Source organism: Rhipicephalus microplus, chromosome X, assembly GCF_043290135.1.
Source record: "Rhipicephalus microplus isolate Deutch F79 chromosome X, USDA_Rmic, whole genome shotgun sequence".
NCBI classification, from domain to species: Eukaryota; Metazoa; Arthropoda; class Arachnida; order Ixodida; family Ixodidae; genus Rhipicephalus; species Rhipicephalus microplus.
The window spans coordinates 378,674,598-378,693,947 of NC_134710.1; positions in this window are offsets into that span (position 1 = coordinate 378,674,598).

A 19,350-nucleotide genomic window follows, 5' to 3' on the forward strand; every position below is an offset into this window, starting at 1 on the left:
AGTGAGTTTTGTGAATCCGGCCCCTGATGTTGCCAGGTACGCAGAAGATTGCAGACGATTGGCCCGTTCACTGACAACCGAGGACCAAGGCCACCAGAAGCTACGGCATGACACCGACCGACATCTCTCTACTTTCACGACTGGTGCTCTCGTTTGGCTCTGGATTCCACCGAGCACTCCTGGCCTTTCGTCGAAATTACTGGCACGATACCACGGGCCCTACCGCATTCTCGCCCGTACGTCACCAGTCAATTACGAGATTGAGCCTCTGACAAGGTCTCATGACTTACGTTGTCGTGGCCGAGAAATTGTGCGTGTGAGTCGCCTGAAGCCGTATTAGGACCTCGCTATAGTGACTACGCCTTAAGTCGCCAGGTTGTCTACGCTATTCATCGGGGGCCAATGTAGGGAACTATGCGAACGACGACGAAGCAGCATGAAACGGCAAGCCACAGCGTTGGTGCACACGCGCGACCCGAGCTTGCGTTTGTTTTGTATTTTTGGCCTGTTGGCGTTCCTCGCTCTTCTGGCGTTCCTCGGCCTTCCAGTAGGTCTGTACGTAAATAAACTGCGTGACACAGTATTTAAAATATCGAGGACGCTTACTACGACGCCAATCGAGTGAACAAAACACTAGTTACCGATTGCCAACGTGTTCGGAAGATGAGACGTTCGGGAAATCAAGCCTAGAAGATCAGACATCCCTGAATTTTGAGCTGAGAGCTGGTCATCCCGCACTCCAACTCCACCGGTTGAGATCACTTCATTATTACCGTTATCTAATTTTGTAATTTCTCTTCGTTCCTATGACTCGGTGCATATCGGTGTTTGCATCGCAAAGCAAAGAAGACATTGAAAATTATTTTTATGCTCTTTATATCTACTACTCTAATATCACGCTCCCATTAGTCATATAGGCGTGAATACATGCTCTATCAAAGTCAAAGGCCACAACGCTTTCTCTAATTCAACCTTTAGCTAGCCAAAGCCAAGGGTAGGCGCGATGTAAGGGTGTGAAAAATCTGCCAACTTACAAAAGAGAAGTCGTAGGATAGGTCGCTGTAAGGACAAATGAATCATTCCGACAGATACTGAAGGGAGAATACATTATCCTCGCACGTTCGTTCTCATTGATACCCCAAGCTAAAGGGACGAATACTCTATGCATGGTTAGTTGTTTATCTCAAGAGCAGTTTGGTAGCTGGCACAAATACCTTTTTCCACAAGAAAGACATCGCATACCTGCGCACAGGGGAACACAAATTTCTCACCCAATTTTTGCTTGCGAGGCGCGCTTGACAAGCATGAGTGCTGATGAGCAATGCGGCACTATATTCCGTATAGGATGCTAAGGCAGAAGGTGCCCAAGTAAGGATACACTGTTCAATCTAATACCAGCATATCTAGTGTTTTTTTGTTGTTGTTCCCAATAACCGAATTTTAGTTTTCTTTACATTATTAACTGCTCGAGACGCGGGGCAATACTGCTTAGCCACGCTACTTTTGTCAGCATGAAAATGCGCTATGTCGTCAGTTCAGCCTTAACAAATTTAAGCTTAAACAAATAAAATATCATCATTCGGTTAAAAATGCTGGCCATGAAAAGACTACATGTAGTGCAAAAACTGTTCCTAAGGGAATTAGTAGGGTGGTTTTACTGCACAAGATATGCCACTAAGCTACTAACCCTCGACCTCGGTAATGTGTTTTGCGCACTTTTATAGATCCTAATGCATCTAATAACACTATATTTATGGTGTCATTTATTCTTAACTCGTTAAAACTACCAAGATGCATTTCTTACATCGAGGAATTGAAGGAATAGAATGGAATGCTCCCGCCATTCCCGGAGTTGGAATGGCCGAACTTTTTACATCCGAAGAATTAAAAGGAATGAAACTGTGGATAAATCGTGATTCCCCGGAATGAAATCGGAACGGAATGGAGACGCCTATTCCGCAACACTGGTCCCTAGCCACCTCTAGAATGGTTTTAATGATTTAGGCTTGATGCTGGACTCAAAAATTGCGCATGTTTGCACAAGAATTTAACCCGTTCAAAAAATCAGTCCAGAACCACCTGTGCATGGCTAAGGAGTGAGAAAATATGAATGAGGCATACCGCTGTGGTTTTCGTTAAAGGCAGCAAGTCATCTCACTAGTGCCCGTGCATCGTCCTGGTGTATTGTGTAGTGTTTGGTTCGTACCTGTTTCTTTCAAGCAGTGCACAAGAAAACTGCAGTATAAGCCTCTTCTATTGCGATAGCAATTATATGAACCCTGTTAGCTGGTTTTTGCCACTGGCGTCGTCGTCAGTGTCAACGTGGGCGTCCACGTCGATGTCCTACACCGTATATGAAAACTCAAGAAAGGAAAAAATCTAGAAAAAAACACTCCGCGCGTGTATTCAAACGTGGGACCTCTGCGTCGTGAAAGCGAGGCGTTAGCCATTATGCTACCCCGGAGCACATCCTTCAATGATAAAATGGCAAGCTACTTATATCTACCACTTACCGCTGCTCACGGTTATATCGGGGGGGGGGGGGCATTGTGTTTTCAGCATTACCACCAAAATGGCGCAATGAGCGCGCGTCGCCACATCGCGTGGCGGCGCCCGCTTTAGTCTCCTACACGTACTTTGCTTGACTTTAAGAAGGGGAGCGAAGCTCCCTCACGCGCCCTTATCTCGCAGCGGCGTGGAGGGGAAGGTCGTACGCCTTGGCTGCCCTCGGGTTCTGCCTGTAACGATTCTGCTGTAGTTACCGAGTGCACAAACGTCACTGCAATCATTGAAGTCTCCATATGCGAAAAGCGCGCGCTTTTCAGACACAGCTACGTAACAAATGAGACGCTTATTCGCGTGCATTCGTACCTGTGCGTACGTTTTGTGGGTCATTTCTGCGTGAAGAACATGGGTATGTTTCGACATGCTTTCAATTCTGCGCGTGACCTTTCAACTAGTTGCTATCGCGTTCATTGCTACACCTTTCCGGTAAAGCTGTCACTGTTTTTTCTCTGCGAAGCATGAAAGTCAGGGGTAGCTACTTCGGCGCTTGTTCTTGCAGACAGGTGCAATAGGTTTCGCACAAGCAAAGAAATAGGCACATAAGCACCACCACTGGCAAGAAAATAATAAGCAATATACCTGCGTAATTCAGAATCCCTGCGAACTTTTCTAAAAAGATTCTGCTTCGGCGAGCTCACATTCTAACTTCGTCTCTTCCTTGTCACCAGCCATGCCAGGTTAAGATGAACTTTGGGTGCACCGGGCCCGATCGCATTCACTTTCACCCTTCGAATTCAATTATGAATATCACGAGCTACGTGCCACTTTTGTTATTTCTAAAAAAATGGACATGCTTCAAGTTATGATGCACAAGAACTTCACCATCAATATGCACTCAATAGAATACTAAAAAGCTTATGAACGACCCTTCGCTAATTCCTCACATCAAACTGATGGTAGTTGCGGAAAAATATCTCCTCCACGACCCAGCCCTCTTGAGGAAAATGGCAGAAGCCTGATTGTCACGAAAGTTTTATAAAAATTCTCTATATTTAACTAAGACGTTCCGTATAATTTTGACACGTAGGAAAAAGAAAGCCAATTGCATAGAATGTAACAACTAGTAGGCTTGATGCATTTCAAGGGCTTTAATAACCTTGCCACTGCAGAGCAAATACTATCAAGGAGCAGGTAGCATGGCAAGTACGGCGCCTCCACAGAGAAGCAAAGATCATGTGCGCTTCATATTTATTGCTACTACACCCTACGTAAAATTTCAACCCAATGCAACACGCAGCTGACGAATCATTACCTGTCACATTATGGTAAATGTATTGCCACGTGCTCGTGACGTCTATAAAGGCAGCAGTCAGCGTATCCAGGCTCAATCTGTATTTGGCCGAACTTGTGCCCAGGAAACCGAATATTTTAAGCAAGCAATGTGTATACACGGTTACTGATAGCGCTGAAGAGAGCGTTGGTCATCGATATTCTGATCCGCGGCAACATGCGTCAGCATTTGTACGCGTTGCTTCGAATATTCGAGCGTTATCGCTGACGGCCGAGTTTGTTTATATTAAACTCAAATATTGCGTTTGCGCCCTGGAGCCAAAGAGATGGTCTGAAAACGATCCGGAATGCTCTTGGGCATTGTGGCGCCGATTGCGGGAAGCCTTATCTGCATGTGCAATACGCCGACGATGTGAAACATACCGTTTGCGGTAGTATATATTATGAGACTTGTGCAAAAAAAAAATCGTGACGAAGGCCAACCATTCCCCCTCCAAGCTCCTTCATGTAATGTCCTTCATGTAATGTCCTTCATGTAATGTCCTTCATGTAATGTCCGTTCCTTCTCCGGGCCTCAGCTATGCGACAAGACGCTCTGCTCGAATACAGCTACTCGACAAGACATCGTCAGAAAGTTTGAAAAACACACAATAAAACAACGTCCAAACAATAGACCTAATAACTTCAATATGAAAACATAATTGGCATCAAATTAATTATGGCTTGCGAACGAGCATGATAAGTCCGTATACCATACTTTCCTAGGATATTTATGAGGGCACATGGTGGCTTTTGCCAGGATGGGTCAACAATTCACCGTTTTCGATTAAAGCCTCCTAGTTGGGCCAGCGTGACCGGAGAGACATCAGACGCAAACCATTCGCAAAGCAACGGGGAATATGTGTATGCGTTACGTATAATAAGGTGGACAAAAATATCATATAAACACCAGTGTCGTGTTGATTGCGCAGCAATGATGCAACAGCCAGGAATTGATTGATTGATTGATTGATTGATTGATTGACTGACTGACTGACTGACTGATATGTGGGGTTTAACGTCCAAAAACCACCATATATTTCGACCACCTGGAGTTTTTTGAAGTGTACGCAAATGTAAGCACACAGGCCGACAGCGAGAAAGTGGAACGCCTACGGAGACTACCAGTTCAGTCTTTTGCACCTGATCTAGCGAAACTCGTCAAAACATTCATGTTAGGGAATAGAGCTGATTCAATATAAACTGCAGATTTTGTGCTGTCTGTCGTCACAACGTGAAATAAGTTGTGAAACCACACAGCAAAAACAAAGGAATTCGAGTCGTCTACCGATGTCAGTCGAGATAGTGCTCGCGACCATCCCCGTGTGATAAAAGTTGGATAAAAGCAGGAATCCAACTCAAGCATTCTGCGTGCTAGCCAAATATTCTACCAAAGAGCGACGCCTGGACTCGCAAGCACTTTTGAAATAGACCGCTACGTGCGTAAATTGCCCATATGGGATGCAATGATGGCTACCGAATATCATAAGCATTACATATGCACCCCTATAATACCACCGTCATGGCAGTTAACGATCAACTGTCGTTAGGCGCAATGCACTGAATGTGATGTATAGTTTATATGAATCAAGCAACGGCGTGAATAGACATTGCTAATTTCATTTCGAGATCATTAACAAAAATCAGGGCATCTCCACCAAGTGAATGACGATGATGACTGGGCGAAGCAATAATCCATAAGGTTCATGTCTACATTGAAATCACCGACTGCCATAAAGGACCAAAAGATGAACGGATGGACGCGCCGATGGACATGTGGACGTCTGCACGCGAGGAGGAACAGGTGGATGTATGCACGGATGCATGGGCGGCTGGACGCATAAATGGATGGACGGATGGACAGATGGATGGACGAACAGACGGACGGGTGAACGCTCGGATAGACGAACGACAGATCAGTGGGCGTACAGACTGATGGACGATTGAATAAATGAGTGAACGGATTGACAGACGGGCAGCGCTGGTGATCACGTATTGTGCAGTCGTATACTTGATTTCGCTGTTGTATACTTGATCAATCAATCTAATTTTATTGATAAAATGGAAGCAATTGTTACAAACTAGCTGGACCACAGGACTATATTGGCAAGTGGTCGGTCCATATTCAAGTACATAACTTTGATATAGACTGACCAAATCAGAGTTTTGATATGGTTGATCCATTTAGTAGTTTCGCCACGCACACACGTTTCGTTATTTGTAGTGCAGCTGTTGAGTTTAAGTTGGTATTTTGGGGGCTTCACAGACACCAAGAAGGTCAGCCCTATAGGAGATTCTCCCCAAAAGCTGGCATCAGCAGCGTTGATCCAACGAACGCATAGAATAGCTATCATGGTCCGAGCAGGAATCGAACCTCCGTATTCTGCGTGGCAAACAACTATTCTATCACTAAGCGACGCCAGGTCCCAGAACTGCTTTTGAAGTAGACTACATTGTTCGTACAACGACAATTGTGTTTGCAGTGGTTGCTATCAAATTTTATAAACACTACTTATGTAACCTTACCATATATGCGACACGTTGTATTAAGGGAAATTTTAGTGAATCTCCATTCGGTGAAGCTCAATTATCAATACATGGCCACCATCCTCGCTTGCACAAGCGCTACGTATTAGCTTATCGCTTCTGGTGTTGCTAATACCTATGTTGCTGTTGCCATCGTTACACAACAGTAAATGTGTGAATGTAGAACAATTATATGTGCATACAATATTTGTACGTTTAGCGTCATTTCGTAGCGTTTGGCTTGATACAAAAATTACAACACAGTCACCTTCGATTCGCATGTTTTGCATAACGTCGATTGCCAAGGTAAGTGGGATCTGCCGATCCCTTTTTTGTGTGTGTCTGCTTTGGTGCTTGACGTGACAAACTACGGGCGGGAAGTTGTCTCTCTCCTTGAAGAGCATTCTTCGGCAGGCCTCGCTCGCGTGGCGATGCTATAGCTTGCGCTCTTCGTTTGGCGGATATGAACACATGAGTGGCTAGCTTTATATCTTCTTCAGCTAGCCGTTCTTATCCAGAGATGAAGCGCGCTTTTGTTCGCTCGTCTAACCTGTGATGCGTGCGGACATGTTGTCGATATTGAATTTATTCGCAATAGGATGGCTACGGTATCTAGAAAAAAAAATGCCGAGAGTGTGGATGCATTTGCTATTACAATAAAAGACAAAAGTGTTTGTACGCATTTCTCCCTAGCAAAGATGATATTGACGCGAGAGCACTGAAGAGCTCGTGTCGGAGAACTTCCGGTATCTGCGGCGACGCTGTTAGTTGCGAGCAAAACATCGGTGGGGTACTTGTTTGAAAATGGCGGTGAACGCAAATAATTAAAAAATGTGTCCGAGCCACAATCAAGCATAGGCTATCTGTGCAGCAAGCAGGCGTTCTACATAGCCACGCCTACATGTGCACGGAACTGCATGAAAAGTAAAACCTATACACAGGTCATCCACAGCAAAATTCGTGTCAAGAAGTGCAATGGTGCGTGGCAGAATATTACGATGGCACCAGGTGTCACACCTTGAGAATCGCGCAAATATTGGGTAGTAAGAGAACCCACTTATTACACAACCCCCACTCATTACACACCCACCCTTACACTTGGTCCTAGTTCTCACCCAAAGCATCCACAATGTTGCATAGCTGCAAAGCTCCACATATTCATAGCTCGCCCATGGTTTTATACACACAATAGATGGCTCCAGCATGACGGCATTTAGATGATGTCAAGGCAGTATATGCACGTGCGAATCACCTGATTCGGTCTGAAAACGACGTCGCTGGAACGCTCTTTGCCTTCTGTGCGTACATAGCGACAGAATCAAAATGCAAGGCAATGTGTTTGATTCGATGCACTCTAACAAGCACGTGAGATCATAAAGTTCGCTCCCAGCATGTCGGTGCTTCTATGTGGCATATTAAGGTATGTCAGTGCAAGCGATCTATTGTTTTGCGGGCGCACACTGGATATTTCAGTAATTGGCAAAATAATCTTATGGCACATTGCGGGCTTCATAACTGCACTATAGCAGTAGGCGTTGCTATCCCCGCGTCCAGGCTGAGGTATTGACAGAACGAGGAAATGTCTAAGCAAATCTTAGCATGATGCGAACGCAGCCTGGTGACGCTTTTGCAGTCTGCTCTTAAAGGCGAAGCTTAAACATGTGCCCACTGTTAGCAAGCAAAGTGTAGTGTGGTATACTGGGCGTGGCCTTTAACATTGTCTTTTACAGCTTCAGCTTATCAGGGTACAACAAGAGGAACATTAACTTAGTCTAAGCACAAAAAGCCTTTCATTCAGGTTTTACCATTTGCCGTCTAGGGGCGAAGCATGGTCGAAAATAGTCCACAATAGGTGCCACATTTACATGTTTGACTGCAAATATCTTCGAAAGACGATAGTCTTTCATCTGAAGAGAGTGAACAAAACATTTGCTTTGTGCGCGAGAAAATTGTTGAGTGGGATTCTGGAGGCGCTGCGTCAGACATGAGCGTCATCTGGCAGTAATCTTGGAAAACGAAAGAATGGCCTCCAATATAGCGTGCGCCCAGCTTGCGTGGGCCATCTGAAAGGCCCTATTTTGTTGAATGCAAGGTCACAGGTAGGTGGCAGCACCACAGCGTCTTAATTAAGCGTAGAAATCATTCACCCTTTCGTTCATAGCGTCGCATTCTCAGCGCAGCGTAAAACACGCTATAGGCCTTAGAACTACTTATGTAAGCATTTCGTAGTATATAGAAACAGGCCACAGAATACTTACGGATTCATATTGAGCTTGAAATATGTGCAACGTTTTTTTTTTCGACAGTGCACAGAAGCATGAACGAAAAAACCAGATCAAGATTGGTGGGCTTAGAGGAAGTGGTTGAACTTTGCCCTAGTATTAGAATTCTTTCGCTTGACAGACAGATGGTAGCAATTTTCGGGATTTCACGTAAAATATGTCTCAAATATAAGCCCAATGAAGTGATCCTCGTACTTCAGGAAGGGTTCAAAGCTAAATAGTGGTAAAAACCTGCGAGGCCAGCAAGGAAAGAAACCAAGGTGCATTCTGTGAACTCACCGGGTGCAGGGAAAGAAAAGTGTGCTTCCGTAGCAGCGGTCCAACACGTGGCGGTCGTTGACGGAGCTAGCGAGGCAGCTCTTGATGCTTGAGAACCAGTTGAAGCCACGGTTGCACACGTGCGCTGGGTTTGTGGCCGCCAGTACGCAGGCTTTCCTAAAAGCACTGCAGTAGAATTCGTGCTTTGGATGCCCGCAGGGAGTGTACACGTGCCCACTGTACGACTCGAGGGTGACGGCCTGTGATGCGCAAGAATTGTGTACATTTATGCAACATATGAAAGGGCGTCGATGTATAAAAGATTTAAAACACCAACAGGTGAGTTCTGGCTCTCGTAACTTTTTACAATATTGATTATATTAAAGAAAAGTGCTTCTTTAGCCACTGAAACTTGATCTCTTCTGATCACCTTTTTTACAAACCCTGGAGGAACCTCATTGCGTAGTGGCTAAAGGAAGACTCCGCAATTGGAGTGCCAGTTGTTGCGCAAAAACGGTGGGCAGTAGCCAATGCTTGGCAGGGCCTGTGTTTAGAGATGTCGCATTACAAGTGACTAAATATTACGGTACCTAAACCATTGTTTCTTAACATGGAGTAGATGTACAAAAGAAAATGTTACCAGCAATCGCAAGATTTTAGGTTCGTAGTAACCAAATGCGTTTATTTATCTATTTTGTAGTGTGTTCAGCTTAGACCAACAACATGACGTGCAAAGCGAAAACCACTTGGAAAAAATCTTTGGTTTTGCACGCTGTCGTAGTAATCTACCAAAAGATACCGCCTGGGCGGTCAGTCATGTCTTGTTTTGTGTGAAAAATATATATATATATATATATATATATATATATATATATATATATATATGAGATCTAACCCAAAAAAATGCCAGCGAATGTATAGGGGAAGTTATTAAAACCAATGTAATGTAAACAAAAAAAAAGTGGTTGAAAAATAATAAGTAGAAATCGAACCTACGACCTTTGAATAAGGCGTTCGATGCTCTAACCACTGAGCTATCAAGGCGGCTACTCCCCACGGAGCCGCTTTATTGGCTTTATATGTGAATTTAAACGCGGGAGTGTCAGTCAGCGCCATCTTTAGCCATAGCGGCGAGTGTGGAACACCCTTTAATGAGCGTGTGTGGCGTCACGTAGCACGTGAACTTATTACGATTGAGCAGCTGACCAATAGTCCCTCGTATACAACATAACGGCACCAAGTCTGCCAGTACGAGGCCCTCGTTAATGAATAAGAAAAGGAAATGTACTCCTGAGGGCTCGTTTTTTCGTGTTTTCCGTGTTACATTGGTTCTTTACATTACATTAGTTCTAATAACTTCTCCTATACACTTCTTGGCATTATCGTCTGTTAGATCTCACTTTATTGTGTCGAAACAAGGAAAAACGATCCCTTAGGTATACACTCCTTTACCTATATATATATATATATATATATATATATATATATATATATATATATATATATATATATATTTATATATATATATATATATATATATATATATATATATATATATATATATATATATATATATATATATATATATATATATATATATATATATATATATATATATATATATATATATATATATATATTTATATATATATATATATATATATATATATATATATATATATTTATATATATATATATATATATATATATATATATATATATATATATATATATATATATATATATATATATATTCCTGAGCAGAGATCAGAAAAATGCTCGTATACCTTTCCACGTGTTGAGCTCTGTTCGCTTATACTTCACGTGGAGAACGCCAGATAGCCGTATTCACTTACACAAATTCTTTTTATATCGAGCTATTCATGCGCCACGCGAATATTACAAATATAATAGTGGCCCCATGCAGGCTAATTATTAGATATGATAACAGCTAATCAAAATGTTACAGGAATAAGGCTAGCTTATCTTTTAGCATCCGACCCGGCGTTACTCAACGAAACACAGTCCTAAGTGGTCGCGCCCACTGCAAAGAGTGAAGTCTGCTTCGTGCTGTCATAGCTTCAGCGCAAGCGCCATGTATTAGGATATAAGCTGGTCCGATTCTTGTCAAGGCAGTATGTGCGTGACGGCGCCCGGCAGCTCAGAGTGCCAGTCAAGGCCTAACCACACGCATGCAATTTTCCAGCAACAGGGACAAGCGGCAGCGACAAACTTGCCCCGTCGCGCCGTCACGTTGCGACGACTGCAATCACATGTCGGCTACAGTCTCGATATTGCTATAGTGAAAACAATCACGTATATACCCCTAAATTGCCAAAAGAATTGTATAAAGGCAGCTAGATGACAACATGCCAAACCTATTGCTGTCGTGTGTGGCCTAAGGAAGCCACAAAAGTATTTCCCGACCTTTTTTTAGAACACTTGGTTTTAACACGACAGGGTGCCCAGAAGCGTATGCTACGACGGCTACGACGCACATCGCAGGACAAGTTCGCATTCCCCCAAGCGACCAAATGGCCATAAACTACCGTCTAAACATTAAAAGAGACCTGCGAAAATAAGATTTGAACAAAATACGGCCGCACTCTCACTCTTTCATTGAGATGCGAATGTATAATACATAGTTGATTTCTTGGATCACTTGAAGTACGGGCAGATAACAACCATCGAGAGCAAATTGCAACCGAAGCGAGGTCCAGGGGTGCAGCCATGTTGTCGAAAATCGCCACGCTGGTGTTCGGCCGTAAGACGATCTTTTTTAGTTTTAGAGAAATAGGTGACGCGAGAAGTGGCGACCACGCACGGGCCTCCACGACAACAAATCTTTTCGCTCGTCGGTTTCGTTTGTCGCTGTCGCTAGAAAAGCACATTCATGCGGATGCACCTTTACACTTCTGGACCCCCTCATGGGCACCTCGCGCTGTAAACGATGGCCGGTGCGTAGCCTCTGCGCTTCAGCTGCGGTCATCTCCTGCAATTGTACGCTTTCCCTAGCACGTAGAGCATATGACACAAGGCACAATGTTTTCGTTCTTCGATGCTTTATAAGGAACCTCAGAGTGATAATAAAAATGCCGTAATAATTGTTATCGTAATAAAAGAGAGGACAGAACGCTGATAAGACTGCAAAAACTGCACAACATTTTAGGTGATGGAGAAGCCTTGGTCCTACGGAGAACCTTAAAAGCCTCGTTACTTAATGTACATTTGATTCGATTCACATTTCTGCGTCTGTCAATTTTTTTCTCCATTATGAGCTCGTACTGTGAATTAGTAGTTTGATAAGGACCAAATCATTTACACCAACGTTTTCAACTTTCTTCATTTGATAATTTCTAATTTCATACTATTATATAGCTTCCTACGTTAAAAACGTGTTATTTTGCAGCAATGAAACAAAAAATAACAAATCAATGTTATCCCAATGCTGGCTGCTCTGGCATTCGTGAAGCGTAGCAAGTTTTTCTGGTTATACAATCATTTTCGGACAGTGCACACGCAGCACTCACGCCTCAAGTTCTTCACGTCTTCGACCTTGTGCGCCGTTTTATTTTGATGTCGATGTTCACGTTACTTCAGTTATACTTTTGTGCCCACCCCCTTAAACCTTTTTTGCATCAGATCACCCCAATTTTAATATTTCATATTGTATAAGAGAATCAAAACAGAAATAAAGGTATTGAACGATACAATTCAAATTTGATGTATATAGCTCGATTCAAAGGTAAAAGGAGGTACTCCATGCATATCTCAACTTCATAGTACAGCTACGAAGTTACGACATTGTCACCAAAATATTTCTAATAGAAAGCCACCTTCTCTCTAGTTTACGTGAGGAGACGTTTTTCCCGGTGTGGGAGGTATGACTTGAGACCGTTCGAGACAGGATATGACGTTTTTTGTCTTTCTTTTTGTATAAGATATTTTGCAGTCTGAGAATTCCTTATACTAACTACAGCCCAAGTGAGCAAATACTGCTTGACTGACTGACTGACAAAACGAATGAGTATCGCACAAACTATTACAATGCAGCCTTGAATAATAACAGACGCTCACAAACCACATGAAAATTCTTGCTGGGTTATACGTTGATGTTCGAAGTAAATTATGCAATTGGGAATTATGTAGACCACATAAACTCGTGCGTGCGATACTACATTTCCCGTGTTAAGGTGCACTACGCAATATGTCGATGTTTACTTCACATGAGGACGACACCCGCATTCCTGTGACGTTTATTCATCCATGTTTGAATTAGTGCCGGATATTTCAGATGAATCGGTACCAACGAAACGCATTCATTCCCATTGACATAAAAGACTAGAAAGCCCGCTCGCGTCCCAATGATTAGTTTCATAGGTTCATTTCTAAATAGCAGTTAGCAGAAGCCATTCCTGCAGGCAAACATTTTGAACATGCTGCTATTTAGTATTTATTTCATGCAAGGTCCACTTCGTGATTTTACTACTCTACTCCGATATCGAAAGTGTAACAATGGTCTTAAAGGACCCTAAAAGAAAAGAAAAAAACTATTTCGTATACAAATTGATAAGCTGACCACAGCCCTAATTTTATTACCGGAAGACTCCAAGGCATACATGGATTACATGACAGATAATTAGCCAACTTACACGTCTCAGTTGCACGTCGTCTTCTTCCTGAGCCTGTGTTGTGGCTGCGATAACTGGTGGAGTTCTCACTGGGCAAGTCATCACCCTCATCAGGAGTAGTAGAGCTGTCCTTCCTTTCGTAGCCCTTCCCGCGACTCGGACTCTTGTGCGAGCGCTGGTCGTCGTTTTCCTGTTCCCTTTTTCATCGACGTCCGGATGTACGGCCCTCTTCGGAATGAATCGCTGGCCAACGGTGTTGGGCGCTATCTCCAGCCACTGCTCGATGGCACCATCCGCGACATCTGGTGTGACATCGTAAGGCGACAGCGAGTTGTGGATAATGAGTAGCCCGATGCCTTGGAGCAGCCATGCAAAAGCGGTGCCAAGGACGAAGCTCAGGAACTCGACACGGGTGGGCTTCGAGGGCTCGCTGAAGGATTCGGGATCCAGCGTCTGCTCGGAAAAGGGCCCTGAGCCATCTTTGTAGTAGTACCCTGGAAAGCCACGATCCGATGACACAGCAGCTGCTTGCCACGGACGTTCTGCCAGAAAACATAAACCAGCTAGTGATGGTGCAGCCCACGTCGGCGAAGGCGTCCATTCGCTGGGGAAAGTCGGGACTGGGGGTGAGATGACTCTGGATCGCTGGCCGTCCCCGTAATACTGAGGCTCTCCTTGAACAGAATGCATTCTCCCCAAATGCAAACGTGGACAATTGAAGGACGGTTAGAAGCAGAACGAGGCAACTGTTCATGTTTTGTTTTGTTTTGTTTCCCTGGGAGGTTGGCTCATACCCACTTAGGGGGATTGGCCAAGAAAGTGTAGTGCAGTTTATCTATAATCATTTTAACTATGTGTAATGAATTGGTATTATAATAAGACTAATGTAAAAATAAAAACAACATAAAAAGAGCAAACGAAAAAAAAAATCAAGTTGAGCAATTTTGAGATTTGAGGTGTTATGTTTACCACTTAGCTGCGTTTACTTCACTCTGCCCTTGGGAGTAATAAATAATTTTTTTTTTGTTTTTGATTGAAGATCACAAAGGTATACGCTTGGTTGCCTGAATATAATCGCAAACGGCATTGAAAGCATCCCTGTGGCAATGTCCCAAAGCTGAGGCGCCAAAGCTTAGCGCCGTTTCCGCCGTCAATGTAAGACCTATTTTCCGAAATGGCATAACTAGTAACCTTTTTCTAAGTATTTCGTAGCGGCGACAATACAAAAAATAATGATCTAGTGATTCCATTTCTCCGCAGAATGCGCAGAGGGGTGATGTTGTCTGACCAGCTCTGTGTAGATATAGGTTTAGGGGGGGGACACGACATCGAAATTTAGTGATTAAGACTTCGATCTTTCTGGACTGACTCCAGTGGGGTTGCCATGGAAACATGAGGTGGTTATAGTCTGTCCATGTAATTACTTTTTCTATCGTATCAGTGGAGATTGCCGATTTTCGATATCTTATAGCCGTGATATATTCTACATCTGGCAGTATGGGCAAAACTGGCCCATCAAGTGCGGCTCGAGCTAAGGAATCGGCCAATTCATTTAATCTTAATCCACAGTGACCCGGAACCCATAGTAATCTCAGGAGTCTCAACTGCGGCGGTACTAATGTTTTGAATGTGCTTAGAATTCCAGAGTTCTCTGAAGCTGTCAGAGCTGCACAAACTGAAAGAGAATCCGTCATTATTACTGCATTGTTTTGATTTGATGGAAGTTTTCGAAGAGCTAAAATAATCGCCAAGAGCTCCGCTTCAAAAACTGGAGTAAAATCAGGCAGTCTCACTGAAAAGGACCAGTCAAGCAAATCAGAGGCAATGCCTACACCTGCCTTTTGATTATTTACGGAAGCATCTGTGGCTATTATATTTTTAGTTTTTGCATGCTCTAAGTAATCTAATAATATGCTATTTAAAAATTTGAGGGATTGTAATTTGGCGTTTTGCGGGAATATATCATCATACTCAATAATAACATGACAATTCGAGTCATTAGTCTCAATTACATTTCTAATGTTCACATTTATACTTTGTAGATTTTTTTGTACAAACATTATCTGAGGTGTGTGAAACCGTGGCCAATGAGCAAGGAAGAAGGCGTCTGGGTTTGCGATAAAAGCATATTGAGATCTTCTTGCCGGTAAGCTATAAAATTTTAAAAATGCTTGTACGGTCAAAATTCGAAATCGACAAAGTAGTGTAGGCAGGCGCGCTTCCTGGTACAGTACGTTGATAGCCACAAATCTAGGGAGTCCCAGACACATTCGCAGTGCTTCTCGCTCCAAGACAACTAGAGGTTTCGTTTTATAAGCAGGGCCACCCGAGAATAATATGCAGCCGAATTCCATGATGGGGCGCATGTACATCTTGTACAACTGTTCATGTGACGTCGGAACTTCTTCGTCTTTGCTGCCTCACGGCACGCACTCCGGATTCAAGAGCTCTTGTTCTTGTCCACCTATTGATCGTGGCGCATACCCACTATGGGGGATTGGCCAAGAATCGAGTGATTTTAAAAATTATTGTTCAGATGTAGAATAATGGAAAGATTACCGATATCATAGGAAAGTGTGATGCTTGATTTAATGCGTACAATTCTTCAAATAAAGAAACCAATTATTGCTTAGAAGAGAGCAGTAATCTGAAATATACCTATATAATTTTGTAGACACGTTAGTTGAATGAAACAGATCAATTATTCAGTCTATTAGTTTTTTCACGATAGTGCCGGATGACCGCGCATGCTTTTGCAGTAGAGAAATCAGAAATGGAAGCTCCAAAAGAAAAAATGGCAGGCAGAGATAAGTCAATACCAATACCACGTAAAGGTATTTCTAATAGAGTTTTTCGTAATGTGCAAAAACCGCCTGCAGGTCAAAAACAAATAATCTATTGTTTCAAGTTCTTCAGAAACACAGTGGTGAAAGGGCATGGGCAGACCTGTGTTTTGAGAAATATAGATTTAGATCCCGGCAACGCAGCCTTGTGATAGCTCCTTCTTGTTTACGAGTGCGGCATAAATCTCTTCGGCAGGAATATATTAAATGACAATATTCGACAGAGTTTGTTAGTGCTGAACCTCTAAAGACTTCCATAAGCGTACGTCTGCGGAATCGAGCAGCAGTCACATAAGCGGATGATGGACTAAGCGTTAGAATCAGTTCGCTGATTCTAACGTCCGAAAACCGCTATATGATTAAGAGAGACACCCTAGTGAAAAACTTCATGCTCTGTAAAAAAATAAGTGCTTGATTGCCAATGATGTGGTCCTACACTCTTTCCTTTGAAGAAGCAAAAAAAAAGCTGCGATAAAAAAAGGGGTTGTGAGAGACAGTGCCATTTTGCCAGTTATGCTAACAGCATGCTTGCAGAAACTCTTCCGATGGCTTAGAAATAAGTAGGAGTAATGATTAGCGAAAAACATTTGAGCAGCTAGCCATAGAAATGGGGCTCTTGAAGCAATAAAGCTTGCAAGTAGCAACAAATGTTCGGAGATTCTGCAAATTGATTATGAAACTTTTAATTCGTATGAAAACGGAAAGATGGAATTAGACGGACACTGTTGTTTTGATTCTGAAATTCCAATTCAGCTGGCATTGTCGCCGTTGTGGCTCTTTTGACGGGAGCCTGCGAGCACTCGTCGAGAGCCGAGCTGGCTGTCTTCATCCGTAACATGTCAGTGGTTGTTTATTGTATAGTTTTTGTATTATTTTGAAAGAATTGTCAAAAAAACGTGTTGTAACGTAGGCCCCCTAGACAAGCACGCAAGCCAAACAGGCGTATCCGGACAAAAAAAAAACTGAAAACAGCATGAATAAAAATTTAGACAACAATAAACAAATATACTTAATATGAAAAAAGGAGTAAAACAAAGAGCTACGAAGGGAATGCGTTCCTGAAATTCGAACCACTGACCTGGCACACGCGTAAACACCGACAATCCTAAAAACGACATGCCAAGGTACAAAATCAGAAAGCATATGTTGCAGCAAATACCGCTGAAAACGGTGACTCTGATGCCCAAACGTCCGCGATATCAAGATTTTGCTACAGGGGTAGGACGATGCACTTCATTGTGAAAAACAAGGACGCGTCGGCGCTACTCGCCGTCGACCGACACGTACGTACACGGTGCGTAAAGCTGCCGTGGCGTGCCGCATCCTCTACTGGAGTATGCACTACCTTAGGACGTTTTGCAACTCTACGGACCCGATCGGGCGACGGGCGCTTGATCGGGCCTATGAAGTCGGAATACAGATAGCCACACAGCTACAGCCAGCATGGCTGAGGCTTATGTGGTGTTCCGAAATCAAGAAACCTTTTCATGCATGTATCGAACTATGTCAGTGTTAAGAGGAGGGACCCTCGATTCCAGATACAACACATTGTTAGCAACTGTTTAAGACAGCCCAAGGCATAAGCGCAAAGCTTCTCTTTCCAGAAGAATTAGAGGCCGCAGCTCATAAGCTGGAACTCCAGAGAAAAGTACAAGACTAAATTCCAAAGTAGCACAAGCGCACATGCGTTATATCATTACCAGTGTGTCTTTTCTCATACCTCTGTGGCAGTTGCTTAGCCTACGTAATATTCCAATGGCCCGCACACCTTTTCCGGTGATATAATTGATATGAGGTCATCAGTTAAGCGATGTGTGATAAATTACTCCAAGGTATTCAAAAGATTGCACCAGTGGTATATCATCATGATAGTAAGACAAAGAGTTGTGTACGAGTATTGCAGCGGAAAACAAGGAGGGCAAATTCACTTGGATTAAGTAAAAAGAAGTTGCCATCGAGCCAGCTCTCCATTACCTTAAGGTTAGTCTGCAGCCGTCCGTATAAGATCTGAATGTTATCTGCCATTGCAAAAAACGCGATATCGTCTGCATTAACATAAGTTGTTACGGCCTGTTTACGTGGCATGGTGCTCATTAGTCAATTAAATAGCACCGGCAAAAGAAATCAGCCTTGTAGTAATCCCCTCGTTTGTGCATGGGTATATGATGAAAAGCCATTCATAAAACAATAAACCTTCATGTATACAAAAAAATTGAGAAACCACGCTACTATGTATGATAGAAAATTAAGGTATTCTAATCGATCTTTCAGAATACACGGCTCCACAGTATCATATGCTTTAGCGATGTCTAAGGTAACTAAAGCTGCATATTTGTTATGGTGCCGAGCTAACTGAAGCCGACTTTATAAATCAACGTGGGCATCCCAAATTGAACAACCAGCCCAGAACCGATTTTGACATAACTTAGAATTGACCTCACGGTAAAACGTTCTTTATTTTGTATATTTATGGTTCTCTCAACCAAGTTCACTATATTTGATGTCAGTGTGATAGGCCCTACGTTATCGAACATGAATGCTTCAATTGAATTTTTGAGCAACAATATAAATATGGAGAGTTTCCTTTCTGGAGGTATGCATGCGATCTCAACGAAGAATTCACTAGTTCTAGCAAAAGAGTCGGCGATTCCTAGAGTAAAAATTTTAACATATATTTCATAATTCCATCTGGTCCGGGACCTGTCCTCGGTAAGCATAACACTGTCTGACTCAATTCAGCTTAAGAAACTTCTGGAAATTCATGCAAGTTTTCCAGCATGCGCCGGATAGCCAAAAAATTAGCAGTGAAGTGGCATTTAAAACACTGCGCTATGTCTTCTAGAGAGAAGTCCCATTTCTTGCGGCGTCAAGACACATGACTGCAACGTTAAAGGTGCTGGCAGTACTTTTCTTGTCCGAAGGTAAGCGAACAGAGGATGCTTATTTCTTGATTTTGCAACATAATCGAAATGTCTA